Genomic DNA, 19776 nt, shown 5'->3' with positions numbered 1-19776 from the left:
GGAAGCTCAGAGATGGATGGTCTGGGACTCAGGGATGGCTAGGACAGGACCTCAGCGATGGGGTGATGTCTGTTGTATGCATTACTTAGTTTTCTTTCTTTAAAGCTGAAAGCTTGAGGGGCGCCTGGGTGGCTCAGTCGTTAAGCGTCTGCCTTCGGCTCAGGGCGTGATCCCAGAGTCCTGGGATCGAGACCCACATCGGGCTCCTCCGCTGGGAGCCTGCTTCTTCCTCTCCCACTCCCCCTGCTTGTGTTCCCTCTCTCGCTGGCTGTCTCTCTGTCATATAAATAAATAAAATCTTTAAAATAAATAAATAAATAAATAAATAAAGCTGAAAGCTTGAGAGCTTATTTCTTAAGGTCAAGAAACATGTCCTCACTTGCATCGAAGCCCTCTGCTCCGTGAGACGGGCCAGAGTCAGCCCAGAGCAAAAGTGGGAAGTCATCTGTGGTAGTGGCCCCCTCCCTGACCTTCTGGGAGGATTGTTCCCCTTTCTGAAAGGAGCACCTGGCAAGTACCCACAGTTCTCAATGGCCTGTGGCATGGGTCCCAGAGCCTCTAGCAGGCCATCAGGGGTAGTGCTGCTGGGCTCTGCCACCTCGTGATGGTAGCAGGGTCAGGAGAAGGAAGAACAAAGGATTTAGAATCCGAGACTGGAGTTCTGTTCCTACATCTTCAGGAAATCCCTGACTCTCTGAGCTTGATTTCTCAGCCATTAACAGGGTTATTCATACTTATCTGCTGGGCTTGGGGATTGAGGGAATACTGAAACATGAAAAGGGCTTCCTAAGACTGTAAAATGGCCTAGTATTGTTGACAACTCTGAGGATCATCTTAGCAGCAGAGAGCGACCCTGGAGAAGATAGCAGTGAGCTCTGGGAGGGCATTCAAGACTCCAGACGCCCAACATCTGCCCAGCTCCTCTGAGAGGAAGAGTTTCCACCCTCTGGGTCTCAGACTCCTCACTTAGGTATCTGCTCTATTGGACTTGGATTCAAGCCTCAGAATTTCTCAAAACTTCTATGCAGTGGAGGAGGAAGGGCAGAAGGAGGACACGACTCTGGGGAGACATTTACTTTGCCAGGCCAACAGTAACAAGACAGTGAGTACTGGAGATGGCTCCGTCTTTGCCCATTCTGCATCCCTGGTTTCTACTTCAGCCCTGCCACTGGTACATAATGTGTTTTAAGGATCAACAACAAATGCAGCCAGTTTCCTGGCGCTACCTGGAGCTTCCCTGGGTCCCAAACAGGCGATTAGTTATCACAGAAACTACCAAAAGGCCGACAACCATGGCTGGGCCAGCAAAGAGGCAGAGAGGGTAATTGTTTATGTGCATGGCTTGAGAGCCTCTTTAACCCCTAATCTTCCTCCCACAGGGTCCCAAACTTCACTATTAGAAAGCTATTCCTTTGGTATTGGTACTATCCTTTCCCCAGCCACTCTCTTTAAAATACAAAGACCCCAACCAAACAAGGAGCATTAAGCCTTAAGTCCTGAGATTTCTTCTTTCTCTGTCCATGCTCCCTTTGCACTCCCTGTCTCCTGTGGTGATCACATTCATGCACATTGCTTCACCTGCTACCTACATTCTGGGGCATCCCAAATCTGCCTCTCCAGCTCAGATTCCTCTCCTCGTTTCCAGGCCCTTATAATCCTGCTTCCGAGACAACTGAGTGACCCATAGCCACCTCAAATCAACCCTTTACCTGTCCCCTCCTTACTCAGATGCTCCCCTCCAGGGTCCCTCAGTCACAGAATGCCAGAAACCAAGGGGGGGGGCTTGTTTTGACTCTCCCCTTGCTTTCATTCTCCCTATCCAAGCATGCGGTGCTGTTAATTCTACCTGCTAGACAGCCCCCAGATTCATCTGCTTCTCTCGATTCATTCACTTGGTTCAGGACTCATTATTTTCCCCCTGAACCACTGCAAGAGCCTCCTAAAAGGTCCCTCATCTTCAGCTGTGCTCGCCCTGGAATCCCTTCTCTGCAGCACTGCCACGATACAACCCTGATCCCGCTGCTCATGGGCTCACAGGCCTTCGGTGGCTCCCCATTACCCATGGAATATGGTCCACGGGTGAAGACCTTCATCGTCTGGTCCTAGCCACCAGCTCGTTCCAGCCTCTCCCTGCACCTTGGCTCTGTCCCCCGTGCTGAGAGCCCCAGTCAGTAAAAACTGCAGTTCTCAGGGGTGTGTCGTGTATGTATGTACTGGTTGTTTTTCTGCCCTTCTTCCCTATCTGCTTCATTTGGCTAACCCCTGCTTCTTTTTATGGACTCATGTCAAAGGCCTCCTTTTCTCCTCACTTCTGTGGTAGGCTACAGAATGCCCCCCCAAAATATCTAGGTCCTGACCCCTGCAATCTAGAAATGTTCCCTCAAGGGCAAAGAGAACTGTGCCAACGTGACAAAGGATCTGAAGATAGGGAGATGATTCTGGGTTATCCAGGTGGGCCCCACACGCCACTGCCTGTAGCCCCATATAGAGGGAGGCCGAGGCGAATGGACAGAGAGGGGAAGGCTATGGGACCATGGAGGCAGAGAGTGGAGTGATGTGGCCACCAGCCGGAGAAGGCTGGCAGCCTCCAGAGGCTGCAAGAGGCAAAGGCTAGATTCTGCCCTGGAGCCTTCGGCCGGGAGCATGGTCCTGCGGATACCTCGATCTTGGCCCTGGATTTCAGACACGAGCCTCCAGGATGATAAGAAAATCAACTCCTGCTGTCTGGTGCCACCCGTTTGTGTGGGCTTGTCACAGCAGCCGGAGAGAAGTAGTCCAGCCCCAGCACCAGATGACACATCTTCCAGGAGCACTCCCGAGAGCCCGTGTCTCAGGACGACACTCAGCATGCCCCACGGTCGCTGCCTGACTTCACGTCTGGGTTTCCCCCACACGCTCTACTGTGACTCTTTGAGGTGGGGGACTTTTTTATCTGTATCTTTAAGGCTTATGAGGACAGGGGCTTTAATTTTAGTTTGCTGAGAAAAAGCGCTGAACGAATGCTATCACCCACTGCCCGATGAGACCCATGAGAACTCAGGAGAGCTTAGATTCTCTGTCACCGTCCTGGGACCAACTCCCTTGCCGGGGACCCCAAATGCTAACCATCTGCTGGATGGAGACCCCCGCACCCGTGGACGAGGCATGCTGGTGGCCTCTCTAGAGCCGGCGTCACAGCTCGGCCATCGCTCTAGTCCCCCATGTCCACACATCCCTGCACGGCCGTGAAACGTGCAGCGCCCTGGACCCTCGGCCCAAAGGTTCTGAGTCACAGCGCCTACAAGCCCACACTTGTGGAGGCTCGCCCGGCCCTGCCCACCTCGCAGCCGGCTGATTCTAACTCGGATGAACTAAGTAAGGACAATGCTTTGAGCAAACGGAGGTCAAGCGCCTGTGCGGCCCTCACCACTCCTGTCCCAGCGCCCAGCTCACCACTTGCCTTCCGTCTGTGTGGGGTGGAGAGCTGGCCCTCACGCCTTGCACCGGAATCTTAAAATAAGCCATTCCCCCCCCAACGAGAGTCAAGGTTAATTAGTAAGTGTATCTGCAGGTTTGGAGAGGTTCAAAGCTAGACAAGCATGACACTGAGCAGCGGACATTTCCGGCCTCCTCCTGGGTAACGCTCTCCTCCAACCTCACAGAAGCCCCAATGTGTTCCCCTCTCCGCCTGTCCCCAGCACCACTCATGAATGACTCAAGGAAGAAGTGTGAGCCCTGATGAATCTAAGCCCGTGATGAGGATCTTATTCCCCTTCAGCAGTAAGGTTCAAGGAAAGGTTTCCAGGGGGGGATGTTTGGGGGGAAACAGCTTCTTCCTTCCCAGGGGAGAGGCTTGGAAAGCAGTGCCTCTGTCTTTGGGGTCCAGCCCCTGCTGCGACCACACCTGTCCTTCAGCCAAGAGCAGAACCGGCCCTGCATGGAGCGGACACTGGGGGAACAGAGCGGAGAGAGGCAAATGGTCAGGGCTTTGAGGACCCTGTTACTCTGCTGGAAGGGCCAGTCCCACAGCCTGCGCTGCCCCTCGACGTCCTGGAGTGTGATTATGTGTAGCTGAAACACCCTGAGGGCCATTCGCATCAGCTGGAAGGCGCCGAATCTCACAGAGCTGTCCCAGGACACATACGTGGCTCACCAAGGGACCAGACACAGGGATGAGTAAGTGTTGCCTGAGTGATGAGTCATCAGAGACGAGGCCCAGAGCCCCGGCCCAGCACCCCTGCTCCACAGGGACCTGGTGCCATCACGCCGGGAATGGCGGCTCCTGCTCCCGGCCTCCTTCATGACAGCGACCATCCCTGGTGGAGCAAAGTGAGGCCTGGCAAAGGGGAAAGATCCAGTCACGCAGCGTCTTCCGTGGAGGCAGACCCCCCTCTTCCAGGCCTTCCTCCTGCTGGTCCCCACGGCCGGCGAACAGGACTACAAACCAGCATGGCAGCAAAGAGACTGGCGTGGAGTCCCGCGCTCCGGGATGGGACCCACGCCCCCGCTGCGGGCTGGCTTCACCCCTCTGAGCCTCAGCTTCCTCCTCTACGAAACCGTGGCACTGGGGCCCACTGTGGAGGCCTGACGTGAGGATTAAGTGCAACGGGCCCCGTCACTGAGGACCACGCAGGCACTAAGCAAATGGCCGCTCCGGCTGTGGTATTTAGTACCATCATCTGCTCAGTTTCTCGGAGACAGGAAGGTGTAAAAGCGCAGACCGTGGCGGGCAGGCCCTGAGCCCATGGACTGAGCCCACAGTTAGCAATGACTCTCCGGACCAGCATCCAGGCCGGATGGTCACTGCACCGAGCGCGCTGTGATATGCCAACTGTCTGGAGAATGACTAAGCACATAAAAGAAAAGATGGCCTAGAGCTGGAACCCAGCGGAGTGAGGCAGGGAACTACACAGTGGGGCCAGGAGGGGAATTCTAACAGCTAGACGCTGGCGGCCACCAGCCGGAGGGCTTTCCGAAGCTGCCTTCGACTCCCGTGGAGATTGCTGTCATTTCACAGAGCACTGGGTGGTCGAAAGCACTGAGCCCTGTCCTTCCAGGGAGGGAGGGGACTCGCCAAAGACACTGGGCGGTTGGGGGTTATACTGGCATTAGAACCGAGGGCCCTGACGCCCAAGTCCACTGTTCCAATCCTTGAGGGAATCATGACTAATGGTGTTGAGTTTGCTATGACAGATCATATTTCTCTAGATTTATTTGTTTATTTGAACTGAAGTGTCCTTTCTGCAGTCACTGGGCAAAATTGTGGAGGAGGCACAGGACAGTCCTTAGCCTTCCTTTCTAGCCTCCTCTCCATTCTCACTCTCACCACGGCTCCCCAGCTACCCCAACTCAGCCCCCTCACCTTGTTTCTCTCATGGGGTTATCACAGTCTGTCATTATTTGGGGGGTTCTTTACTTACTTTCCATCTTTCTGCCCCCACTGGATTGTACACTCCACAAAGGGAGGGACGACGAGTGACTTACTCAGGGCTACAGTCCCAGTGCCTAGAACAGTGCCTAGCACACAGAAGGTGTTCCATAAATATCCGTTCAAGGAGCTAACCAACAAACACACTGACGCGGCAGCACTTCACCATGCTCCCTCCAGTGGTCTAACACAAACTGAAAGAGAGAAGCCTAAAGGAGTGACCACAAGGAGGGGACTGAGCTGTGCTCAGCACTTACTAAGGGTGAGGCACAGATATGGGTAATTAACATGTTATCCATGACAAGGGCCATACAAGGTAGATCCTGGGGCAGGTTAATGCTTAACCCAAAGCAACGAGGCTCTACGGAAGGAATTCAGGCATGGGAGAAATAAAAAAAGATTTTTGAGTCTGAGAATGGAATCTTCCTGGTAGTTCTCCTAGCACACTTTGTAGGCAATACTCACATGCCCGTCCGTAGAAGGTGCCTGCTTTGGACACTATTAGCAGTGGGAGCTTTGTGCAAGGTGTTTCCCTATAGGCGTGCAGATATGACTGAAAGACCCTCTGTTAAGGCCTCTAAGAGAAGGGGCACCTGGGTCCTTGCTCAGCAGGGAGTCTGCTTCTCCTTCTCCCCGCTCATGCTCTCACTCTCTCTCTCAAATAAATAAATAAAATCTTAAAAAAAAAAAAAAAGATCTCTGAGAAAATTAAATTGTTGCCTCCCAGCAGATCCTTTCATCTGGACACAAGGGCTCCAGGGAACTTTAAGGGCATGGCTGTCAGGCAAGCCCAAAGTAACAGTGAATACATCTGAAGGGGAATCAGGCCTCAAAAACAACTGTGGGTGTGACTTTTTTCAAATGGACTGGACTCCAATTGTATTCATTGGAAGCCCACACAGTTTTTAAGAGAATATGTGGAAGTGTTACCAGCCTGGATTAGAAGGAACTGGAATCTGAGATGGTTCAAATCATAAAAGCGCCCCGAGGTTCCCAACTTCCTGTAGACAGGAAGCAGACTGAGAAAGCCACACAGCTGCAAACGCAGGCTGTTTCGTGGGAGTCCCAGAGCCAGGGAGAAAACCAAACTAGGGAGCCACTTGCAGGCAGCAGAACCAAGACCTACTACAGGAACATTCCCTACTGTCATGGCAGGACACCTGTTACCAACAGCCCGGCTGCGCTACAGCATCCCTACAGACCAGGGGCTGCCATCTGCTCCCCATTCCTCCCCCTTTTGAATAAGTGAGTACATTACATGTACCCTTTGCCTGTATCACCAACGCATTTGAGCTGCGTGTGGATCAGGTCACTTATCTTCTTGGTTCATGGTCTCCAAATGAAAGGAGCCACATTTGAGGAGTCTCTCTGGACTCTGATACACATCATGGGATCCTGCACTTCAAGCTTGATGCCATAGTTTAATGAGAATGTCTAGGATGCTGGGATGGGAACGAACATATTTTTTAAATAAAGATTTTATTTATTTATTTGACAGAGAGAGTGTGTGCACAAGCAGGGGGAACGGCAGGCAGGAGAAGACAACTCCCTGCTGAGCAGGGAGCCCGATGCAGGACTCAATCCTAGGACCCTGGGATCATGACCTAAGCCAAAGGCAGACACTTAACCCACTGAGTCCCCCAGTGTCCCGGGAGTGAACATATTTTGCATGTGGAAGGATGTGAATAACACTCAGATGATGTACTTCAGTAGACTCAACAAATGGCCGCAGTCCTTCATTTCTTCCTCTGTCCACGCCCTTTGGAGCGTTGCCCTGCAGCGCCTCCCGTCAACAGATAGCCTATTTCCCCACCCCTGCCTGGCTGGCATTGTGACATATTTTGACCACATACTCTGTCTCTCTCTCTCTCCCTCCTAATCCTGACACCACCAAGTGAACAAGCCCAAGGAAGCCTACTAGACAATAAAAGACATGTGACCCAGTTGGCCCTTTTGACAGCCAGACAGTTGTCAGACAAGTGAGTGAAACCATCTTAAACCAGCCAGCCCCCAGCTGACCCTCCGGCTAACCACAGAAGCCTGAGCAAGCTCAGCTGACATTGCCTGAGTCTGAGCCAGTTCCACAAAACTGTCTAGTTGGCCCACAAACTACAAGCAGTAACAAATGGCTCCTGTTTTAAACCATTAAGTTTGGCAGTGTTTTGTTACACAGCAAAGACTAACTGATACATTATTCTTCAGCTTCTTCCTTTCTGTTAGGCAACCTATCTACTGAGTTCCTTCTATTAGGTTTTCCTTTTCTGGAATCTTCTTCATCATTGCTTGTCCCTGCTTCCCTGTCTAACAGCCTTCTTATTTCTTCGAGGACATATATAACACATATTTTTGTCTTGTCCTGTCTCATCCACCAATTCTGCTTCCTTGGATGAGACTGAATTTGGCAGGATACAGTGGGGTAGGGGATGGTTGAGATGGTCTGAGACAAACACAAACACTAGTGAACAGAAGGCCAGTGCTTGGCATCCTAAATTTTCAGCACTGGAAGAGATCTAGACCAGTTTGTTCATTTTATAAGCAAGAAAATGAGACCCAGAGAGGAGAAACAACTTGTTCAAATTCATCAGCAAGTTGCTGGCAGAACAGAGTCTAGAATCTAGGTTTCCTCATCTCCAACATATCTCTTCCAAGTATTCTGAGCTACATCTCTAACCCCTAAGATTTTAGAGTCTTTGATGGACTCCTCCTCACTTGGTTCTACAGACTTCTGAGCCCTAGATACCCCACCTAACATGTACTAACTGCTTCCCAGCTCTATGACCTCCCTTGGGTTCCAGTCGGCCTGAGCACATCACTGGCTCCATGACACTCTAAATGCTCCCCGATTTCTACATCAAGTTTGGCCATTCCCTGTGTTTGGAACACCCCCCCTTTTATCCTTATCTAGTTCCAGTTAATCCTGCCTATGCTTCTAGCTCAGCTCAACACTCTTCTTCGTGGGTCTTCCTCCTTTTAGTGTGTTCCCCTCCTCCCATCATTCCCTTCTCTCCATTTGAAACTCTTCTAAAACATGAATCAGAACACATTCCCTGCCCCCCCCCCACATAAATGTTTAAGTGGTTTTTGATACCCCTGAGGATACAGCTCCACACTTTCTCATACCTTCTCATACCTTCTCACTGTGAACTAAGGTCCCTAGGAGCCGGGTCCCTGCCTGCCTTTCCAGCCTCACATCTTGCTTTCCCCTTCTTCCTCTCTCATCCTCATCCTGTCCCTAAACTCCAGTCATGTCTGCCATCATTCCCAAACTTGCCTTGTTCTTCACATCTCCTTGACTTTACATGCATCCTTCTTTCTTACCCTGGCAGAGAACTTCCACACCAAATTGAAGTCCCCTCTTAGTCAACTCTCGAACACCCACACCCACGAGAGTCACTGTGTCCTGTGCGTCCCTGGGCACTTGAATACATATTTTGGCCACCACACTTACCGGAGCGCTGGAGCTGTTTACACAGCCAGCTCCCTCATTCAACCACGAGCTGCCTGAGACAGGGATGGTCTCTCATCATCCCTGAGTCCTCTCGTGCTTAGCACAATGCCTGCCACACGGTGGAGGCTTTACGATACTGAGTGAGTGAATGACAGGATGGATACATGCGTGAATGAGTGAAGAGATGGCCTCATAGTGCCAGAGCCACTTCACTTGTCAAATGTGCATATTCTGTTTCTGAGGTGATTACGCTCCGGGGGCTCGAGACTGAGGCAAACATGTCCTGTTCACCTCCATGCCTCCCTGGGCACAAAGTGAAGATCCGTCAATGGCCAGCTCGCTGACACTGTTGCCTTATCCTCGGTTCAGTTTCTGTCAGAGGGAAGGAATGCTCTTTAGGGCTTGCTTTCTCCATCCTTCAACCCTGAACAATCAAGCCCAGACTGCTACAAAATTACTTTTTAAAAATTAATCTAGAGAAAATTCCTTCGCCCTTAGCCATCAGAGCAAACCTCTCTGCAAAGGGGGACTTTGAAGAAGGATTGGCTACTCCTGGAAGACTGACTGAACAGTTTTAAAGATGGAGCTTACAAAGGAGAGCAAGAACTCATGCAGTCAGTGAACAGGGCTCTGAATCAGGCCAGGGGTTGGGTGCCAGAGAGACAAAGAGAATAATAAGATATGGACCGTACACTGGAAAGCTTCCTATCTAAAAAGGGAGCAAATATGTATAGAGACTATCAAGAGACTATCAAATCAAAACTATTAAGTGCCATAAGAAAGACCCACTCCACAGTTTGGTTAACATTTTGTTTGCATTTATGATTGCCAGTGTGCTGGGCAGTACAGATAGATATATGAGAGAGTAATATATGGTCCCCATCCTCAAAGAGGCTAATTATCAAGTGAAGGGAGAGGAGAAAGAATTCCTTATGATAGAGAGTGGGAAGCTACTAGGGAGGTTTGGGGAGGCCTTGAAAAATAGATAAGAATTTAGCAATTAGTAATGAACCCATTCCTTAGGACACATGGATGGCTCAGTCAGTTAAGCATCTGCCTTTGGCTCAGGTCATGATCCCAGGGTCCTGGGATAGAGTCCCACATCAGGTTCCTTGCTCAGTGGGAAGCCTGCTTCTCCCTCTGCCTGCTGCTCCCCCGCTTGTGCTCTTTCTCTCTCTGTCAAATAAATAAATAAAATCTTAAAAAAAAAAAAAAAAAAAAAAAAAAAACAATTCCAAATNATCTTAAAAAAAAAAAAAAAAAAAAAGAAACCATTCCAAATGCAATAGGAAGAAAACTCCTATGATGACCTCGATTAACATAAGAACACTTGATAAAATTCAGTATCCTTTCATGTTAAAAACAAAAACATTTTACCAACCTAGCAATAGAAGGGAACTTCCATAACCTGATATAGGGCTTCTGTAAGAAACTATAGAAGACACCATAAGTAATGCTAAAATATTGAGAGCATTTCGTCTAAAATCATGAGAAAGTGAGTGGTATCTGCTAATATCACTTCTATTCTATACTTTACTAGAAGTCCTAGGTAGTGCAAAAAGATTTTTAAAAAGAAAAACAGATTGGGGCACCTGGGTGGCTCAGTCAGTTAAGTGACTGACTCTTGATTTCAGCAGAGGTCATGATCTCAGGGTTGTGAGATTGAGCCCCATGCTGGGCTCTGCACTCAGCGAAGAGTCTGCTTAAGATTCTCTCTCTCTCCCTCTGTTCCTCACCCCCCCCAGCTTGCACTCTCTGTCTCTCTAAAGAAAAAAGAAAGAAAGAGAAACAGATGGATTATAAAAGAAGAAACAACACTATTGTTACTTATAGACAATATGACTATCTATACAGAAAATCCCAAAGAACTCTCAGAGAAACTATCAGGATTACTAAACTAATTCAGTGAGGCTTCTGGGTCTAAAATAGACAAGAGTCACTGTATTTTCACACATGAGCAAAAACCAGGCAGAAAGTGACATTAAAAAAAAAAGATATTTACTATAGTAATAAATAGAGAGTATCTAGAAAAAAATTCAGCAAAAGAAACAGAAGCCCTTTATAAAAGTTTATAAAACTTTATTAAGGAATATATTAAACAAAACCCAAGTATATGGAGACATAAAATATATCCTTGGATGGGGAGATTAAATATTGTAAATATGTCAACTCTCTTCCATTTGATCTGTAGGTTCAATGCAATTCCAATAAAAATTCCAATAGAGTTTTTTAATGGGTACTAGCAAACTGATTCTAAAATATATAAGAAAGAATAAAAGGCCAAGAATAGCCAAGACATTCCTGAAGGAGAAAAACAAGGAGGGGAGACTTGTCCTCCCAAGTATGAAATCATATTTAAAGCTACAGTAACCAGGGCGCCTGGTTGGTTCAGTCGGTAGAGCATATGACTCTTGATCTCAGGGCTCTGAGTTGGGCAGGTGGAGCCTACTTAAAAAAAAAAAAAGCTACAGTAACTAAAGCAGTGTGGTATTGGTACAAATAGACCAGGGGCACAATGTGGAGAGAGAACCCGTATAAACCCATGCATTTATGGAAAACAGACTTAAAAGAGAACAGGGGTGTTTGATGATTTCTATTTATCTATCTAGATGCACTGTCCACCCTTCTCTACTCCATTCTGTGCCCCAGAGCTGACCTTTATGGACTCCATCAGTTATACGGTCCCTAATATCAAAGACCTTTATCGTTTGCTAGGCTAATGAGGTAGTAAGATTAGAGTCTTAAGACAGGTACGCAAAACGTTATGGGAGTTAAAAGAGAGTTCCGTTGGGTGTACCTGGAACGTACGGAAAATCTTCAAGTTTCAGATACAAATTGTCATTTAAGAGCACTTTAAAGGGTGAATAGCATTTCAGTAAGATATAAAAAAGACATTCCCTCTCCTCTGGTTTGGTGGGTTCCACACCAGCAGGAGATCTGAAGGGGGGACAAGGGTGAGGTTGAACGGTCAAGTATTTATTCCTCTGGCCTATTCTCTCTCTCAGGCCATAGTGACTGGTATGTTTTTCTACAGAAAGTCACCTCCTTTATGATATCCTTTTTCTTCTGTTTTTTTCTCTGGGTCCAGTAAGTCCTGCCTCTTCCCCTTGACCCCTCAGGCTTAGCTGTTCCCAGCTAATACCTGCCCCAGAGCTCCCCCATCTTCTGCAATTTCCCTTAACGCTACCCCCATCTTTATGAAGAGTACCTTTATTAAACTCTTTTTTTTTTTTTTTTTTTTTTTTTTCCAGAGAGAGAGAGAGAAACAGAGGAGGGGCAGAGGCAGAGACAGAATCCCAAACAGGCTCCATGCTCAGCGCAGACCCCCATGCAGGGCTCAATCTCACAACCCTGAGATCATGACCTGAGCCAAAATCAAGAGTGGGACACTTAACCAACTGAGGCACCCAGGCGCCCCTAAACTCTTTTCAATTATATTGCTTGAGTGTACCATTTATTTCTTGTCAATATCTTGATTAATACTGCCAGTCCTGCAGATTGGTGAGGTAAGAAAGGACCATTTAGTAAATGATGTTAGGGAAACTGACTCTCCATGAGAGAGAGAGGGGGAAAAAATCACAATTCCTCATGAGACAGGCAAAAATCAATTTCTAAGACCTCAGGATGAGAAAGGGCTTTATAAACAACATATTAAACACTAAAAAGGAAGAGACTGATAAAACATAAAAGGAAAAGGCTGATAAAATTCACTGCATTAAAATTAAGAACTTCTGTTCATTGGCACACCTGGCTGGCTCAGTCAGAAGAGCATGTGACTCTTGATTTCAGGGTCATGGGTTCAAGCTCCACGTTGGGTGTAGAGATTACTTAAAATAAATAAATAAACTCTGGAAAAAAAACTTCTGTTCATCAAATGGCACCATAAAGGGAGTTGAAAAGATAATCCACAAACTTTGAGAAGAGATTCATAAAACATAAAGCCAACAAATTACCAAAAACTGTGTTGTTCAATAAAGTGGCTATTAGGTATGTCAGGATTCGAATTCAAATTAAATAATATTAAAAATGTAGTTCCTCTGTTGCACTATGTCATATGAAGTTCTCAACAGCCATATGCAGCTGGTGGCTACCATACCGGACAGTGTAGATATACAGCATTTATACCATTATAGAAAGTTCCATAGGGCAGCTGTGATCCAGAATATAGAAAGACTCCTAACAATCAATTTTAAAAAACCAGCCCAAACAAACAAAAAGATTTTTAAAAGAGCAAGACAAAAGAATAGGTATTTCAGAGAAAAATAGATGCTTATGGTCCCATATGAAAAAATGTGCAATCTCAGCAGACATCAGTGAAATACACAATATAAGATATTACTTGGCACTCATCATGTTGGCAAAAGTATAAAAAGTCGATCGATACCAAGTGTTGGCAAGATTACAGAGCAACAGAAACTCATACACTGCTGGTGGGGTTATAAATTAATACAATCATTTTGGAAAAGAGTTTGGTATTATCAAGCAAATTCGAAGATACATATATCCTATAATTTTACCTGTGCACCAAGAAGTGCATAGAAGAATATTTATCATAGTGATGAGGGAACAGACAGGACAAGGCAGAAACTGACACTCCGCAACCCTCCCTCCCCCCACCATGGGATGTACGTGACATTCCTCAGACACTCCTGGCTGCCCTCAAGGAAAAAGAAATAGTGACCCTATAGAGCCCACAATCCTGCAAAACTTGAGTCTCCTTCGGTTTACAAATGTTTTAGCAGTTTACAAGAACAAAGCATTTCTATCGATAACCTAGCTTCCAGAAGGAAATGTAGATATAATTAAATGTCCTTATAATCTGCAGCCCCCAGGAAGTTCCCAACTATTTTCATGTTAATGCCTTACTAGAGGGGTAAACAACCTTAACTTGACAATACCAAGGCCTCTGGTATCCTGTGAGTCTTCTTTAACATACGAAAGTACTTTTTTGAAACCTCCCTTTTTCCTTACCTCCCCCAACCCCATAGTATATAATCAGCCACCCCTCACAACCTGGGGCAGCAGCTCTTTCTGCCCACGGGTCCTGTCCCTGTGCTTTAATAAACCACCATTTTGCACCAAAGACGTCTCAAGAATTCTTTCTTGGTCCTCGACTCCGGACTCCACCCCACTGAACCTCACCTATATTCCAAACGCCATCAATAGTATTACTTATAATAGTTCAAACCCTAAAACAATACAAATGTCCATCTACACTAGAATGAAAATATACTGTGTATCAATGGAAAACTATGGAGTAGAGAAAGTCACCATCTTGGGTCAATTTTAAAAACATAAACTTGAGCAAAAGAAGTGAGATGCCACAGGATAGATTTAATAAGATCCCATTTATATAAAGTTCAAAAACAGGTAAAACTAAGCATTATAATTAGAAATGCATATGGTAGCTGCTAACGCTATAAAGAAAAGCAACAATGGATTAACACAAAAATTAAGGTAGGGGTTAGTTATGGCAGAGAGGGAGAAGAATGAGATTAGGCAGGGCACATAGGGGCTTCTAAGATACTCAATGTTTTGTTTTGTTTTGTTTTGTTTTTTAGAGAGAGTGTGCGTGTATGTGTGTGTGCGTGTGTGTGTGTGTGTGTGTGTGTGTGTGTGTGAGAGAGAGAGAGAGAGAGAGAGAGCGAGCAGGAAGGGAAGGGTGGAGAGCAAAGGAGAGAATCCCAAGCAGACTCCCCGCTGAGCACGGAGCACAACTCGGGGCTCCATCTCGTGACCCTGAGATCATGACCTGAGCCGAGATCTAGAGTCGGATGCTCAACTGCCTAGAGCCACCCAGGTGCCCCAAGATACTCAATGTTTTATTTCATAACTGAGGCGGTGATCCATGGGTTGTTTTATTTCAATGAACATACATGTTTTATCTTTGTGTATTTGATATTTTTTCTCTAATCGAGAACATACAAACTTCCATCTCTAGTAATGACTGATCGGATAATTCAGACCCAACCATCCCAGTGAGAATAGCTATAAAAGCTGAACAAAAGAATGATGATAATAATCATATTAGTTATTATTGTTTTAATAAACTGTTTGAGGCCCTCAGAGAACTAAGAAGGCAGGAAAGAAGGACAAGGTCATGACTTGGAAGAAGATGTAATGTAGACAGGGCAGCATTTGGGGCTACCTTCCCCAGGGTCAACTTGCTAATTCTGGAAGAGGGCTGAGAGGCTGAGAACCCCCAAAGTCCTCCTGACATCTTCCTGAGGCAAATGGATCAAAGGAAAAGGAGCCCTGGTAACTGTCCCTGCTGTTTGGTCCCGGAAATTCAACAGCTGCCCCTGGGAGTATGAATGAACAGGAAGCAGAGCAGCCCTGGAAAACTCTGCCATTCCACTTCGAATCATCTCGATGCCTAAAACTGGCTGAAGTTCATCCTGAATTGCTAATGTCCCTTCTCGCCTCCCAAAAGCAAAAGCAAAAACTCCCTGGACGAAGAGAACATAATCCAAGGCCTAAATTCCTGGGTTTATTCTAAAGACACAAAGCCGGTTTCACGCTGCAAAATCAATTAATGTGACATCATTATGTAATGCCATGTTAACATAATTAAGGGGAATTCACATGATCTGCAGAGATACCCAAAAAAAGCATTTCATAAAACTATCAACAATTATTAATGATTTTTTCATGAAGTTTTCATTTTAATGCCAGTGTAGTTAATATACAATGTTATATTAGTGTCAGGTTTCATTAATGATTTTTTAAAACTCCTAATAAATGAAGAATATATGGGAACTTTCTGAATCAGATAGCAGATATTCTCAGTAAACCTGCTGTAAAAAATTAAACTAATGGTGAAAACTCAGCTTCCCCCGGCTATCATCATTTCTATTCAGCATTGAACTGGATTCTCATACTAGGGCAACAAAGAAAGAAAAGGAAATAGAAGGTATAAAAATTGTGAAGGAAGAAATGCAATTAATTGAATGGCATATGAGAAAATAAATGAAAATTAACCCCTAATTCATACCATATGTTAAATCAGTGGTTCTCAAGTGAGGGTAATTTTGCCCCCGGGGAACATTTGGCAATTCTGGAGACATTTTTGACTGTGCTGGCTGAAGAGCGGCCATGCTATTGGCATCTAGGGAGCAGAGGCCAGGAATGCAGCTGAACATCCCACAATGCACAGGACAGCCCTTCCCACCAAAGAATTAGCGAGTTTAAAATGTCCATAGTATCAAGGCTGAAAACTCCCGTGCTACATCAACTCTAAGTGTATCTTAGATCCAGGCTGGGAAAGTGAAGCAAAAAACTTCTAGAGGATAAACAGGATTATATATTCTTGTCTTTGAGATAAGTAAAGATTGATTCAATAGGACATCAAGAGCATCAACCATGAAAGAAAAGATTGATAAAGTGAATACACGAACATTAATAACTTCTGTCCAAAAGACACCAAAAAAGGAGTAAAAAGACAAGAGCAGAAGATATCTACAACACATAAAAATTAGACTCTTGGCCAAAGTATGTAAAGAACCGATACAAGTCAGAAAAAATAAAAAGGAGAATCACCTGATGAGCAACAGACTTGAACTTCATGAAAGAAAATGTACAAATAGCCAATAAACATATGAAAGATGCTCAGTCTCATTACTCATTAAGAAAAAATAAATTAAAACTACAATGGGATACCACTATTCTCCCACCAGCATGGCTAAAATTAAAAAGGCTGACAATATCAAGTCTGGGCAAGGACATGGAGAAACTCAAATTCTCATATACTGCTAGCAGGAAAATGTTGTCACAGTCGCTTTGGAAAACCATTTGGCAGCATCTCCTAACGTGAATACACAAATACCCTAGGACCCTGCAGTTTTACCCCTAGCTATGTACCCAACAGTAGTGTGTACATTTGTGCACCCAAAGAGCACGTGCTATAATGTTCATTGTCTTCAACTTGAGCATGTTGTATTCTTCCTTATTCTTAATATCATCACTTTTTAGTTTTGCTAATATTTTTATAGTGATTTGGGCACCTTTAGTATTCAAAATCATTCATACGATCTCCAAATTGTAATCAATTCAAATTGATTTGAATACCAACATAGAAGAGATAAACCAAGTACAATATATTTATACAATGAAATGTTATGCATATGCACAATTAAAATATGCAAATGTTTGCTACATGGAACAAAATGGATGACTTTCATGAACATAATGTTCAGGGAAAGAAGACACAAAGAAGAACATATTATATGATTACAATTATATGAACTTCAAAAACAGGTAAAACCTAATCTGTGGGGTTAGATGCCAGGATAATGCTTATCTTTGGGACTGAGAGGAGGTTTGGTGAGTAGAGGGGACAATGCGGGGCTTCTGGAGTGCTGTTAAATTCTATTTCTTACACAGGTGTTAATTTTGTAAAAATGCATTAACTGTACAGTTACGTTCTGCACAATTTTTTGTATATATGTGACGCTACACTTCAATATATAAGTAGTAAAAAATTAAATGCAAATAAAATAGAAGGAAGAAAGTAATAAAAATAATAACAGTACTTAATGAAACAGAAATTAAATGCACAACATAGAAAATTAAGAAAGACAAAGCTGATTCTCTGAAAAAGCCATAGAGAGAATAATGAAGAAAAAGAGAAAAGAAATAAACAGTTGATTTGGGGAATTTGAAAGAGATAATCACTACAGACCTATCAGAGACTTGAAAAATTGTAAGACATTAATAATTCTATGGCAATAAAGTTGAAAATTTAGATAAAATGGACTCATTTCAGAAAAATATAGTTTGCAAAAATCTGACACAAGATGAACCAGAAACTGAAGAATCCTAATTTCATGGGTGATATCTAACAAATATTTAAGAAAGAAATAATGTGAAATATTGCAAAAACTCCACCAGAAAATAGGAAATGAAGAAATTCTTCCCAACTTGTTGTATGAGGCCAACATCACTTTGATTCCAAAACTGACAAAAATATAAGAAAGACAAGAAAATTACAGGCCAATCTTACTTAGTAACAGAGATGCCAAAATCACAATAAAAATATGAGCAAAGCTAATCCAGTGATAATATTAAGAATAAAGAGGAATACAACATAGTCAAATTGGGTACTCTAGGAATGCAAGGATGGTTTGATGCTAGAAACCCAACCAGGTAAGATGCACTGATAGAGGGTAACCTGGAACAAACATGATGAAAGCTTTCGCTCTGGAACTGAACTGGAGCTAAGAGTGCCTGCTCCGCTCTCACCACCTCTATCCAATATTTACTGGAGATTCTTGACAACACAATACCAAGAAAAATAAATAAATAAAGGGAAGAAAGAAACAGGATCAAAGAAATAGCGATGTCCTTATGCACAAATTATATGCTTTTACGCATAGACGGTCCAAAAGAATCTACAGATAAATTATTATAATTAATAAGTGAATTAAGCAAGGTTGTAGGTACAAGGTCAGTGTACAAAAAGCAAATGTATATTTATATGCCTACCATAAACAATCAGAAATATAATTTTTTAAATATCACTTATAATAGCATCAAAAAATATTTAATACCTAAGGGTAAACCTACTAAAGGATGTAGAAGTCCTCTGCAATGAAAACTATAACAAATGACTGGTAGAAGTTAAAGAAGATTTAAATAAGCGAAGAGTCATACCAGGTACTTGGTTCGGAAGACTGAATAATAGAAATATGTTAATTTTCTCCAAGTGATCTACAAATTCAATGCAGTCTCAATAAAATATCCAAGAAGAGGGATTTTGTATGGAAATTGACAAGTTAATTATAAATTTATATGGAAATGCAAAGGGTAAGAAGCACTGAGATATTCTTGAAGAAGAAAAAAAGGTAAGAGTATGAAATCTCTCAGATACCCAGTCTTATTCACTATTGAGCTTCAGTATTTAAGACACTTTGATATTGGTGCAAGGAGAGATAAAACACACATAAATACTAAGATATAATAGAGTCCCAAAACCAACTCATGCATACAAAGGTCTCTGATATATGACAAAGATGGCACTGCTCAGCTGTGGGGAAAAGAGAGTGTTTTGAAAAATGGTCTTTGTGTAAACTGGATAGCCACCTATCCCCTACCTCCCACTGTACACTAAAATCATTTTCAGTTCTCAGGGAGACCTAAGAAAATGAGAAACCTATAAGCCTCCACAACCACACTGTCCTCCGGAGTGGCCACTAGTCCCATGTGGCTACTTTAAGTTTCAATTAATAAAAATTAAATAAAATATAAAATTCAATTTGTCAGTTGCACTGGCTATATTCCAATCACGCAACAGCCACATGTGGCTTGTGGCTACCATCATGAAAAAAGCACACAGAGAATGTTGCCATCATCCCAGAAAGTACTAGTGGCCAGCGCTACTCTAAAACACAGTTCAGCAAATTATGGCCCAGGAAACAAAACTGGCCCACTGCACGTCTCTGTAAATTAAGTTGTACTGGAACACACGCACACACCTTCATTTACATATTGCCGATGATTTCACACCACAGTGGCAGAGTTGTGTAGGTATGACGTAGACCATACAACTGACAGGCCTAAAATATTTATTATCCAATCTGTCCCAGAAAAATTTCGCAGATCCCCTGCTCTTGAAAATAACAGAGCACAATTTAACTGTGGGATCTTAAACAGTCCGTGAAATATATAACCATGAAGAAAAATTGTTAAATGGAACAGAATTAAGATTAAGATCTTCTATTCATCAAAAGACATCAATAGACTAAGAAGGCAAGTGCAGAATGAGAATTTCTAATACATATAAAGACAAAGAACCATTTTTCAAAATATAGGAAGAACTTATACAAATCAATAAGAAAAAGAAAAATGGACAAGAAAGAGCAGGTCACACACAAAAATCCAAATGGCAAATAAATATATCAAAACATGCTTAACGATGCCAGTT

The sequence above is a fragment of the Ursus maritimus genome, unplaced genomic scaffold, assembly GCF_017311325.1.
Source record: "Ursus maritimus isolate PB19 unplaced genomic scaffold, ASM1731132v1 scaffold_14, whole genome shotgun sequence".
NCBI lineage: Eukaryota > Metazoa > Chordata > Mammalia > Carnivora > Ursidae > Ursus > Ursus maritimus.
This window is presented reverse-complemented; position numbering follows the sequence as displayed.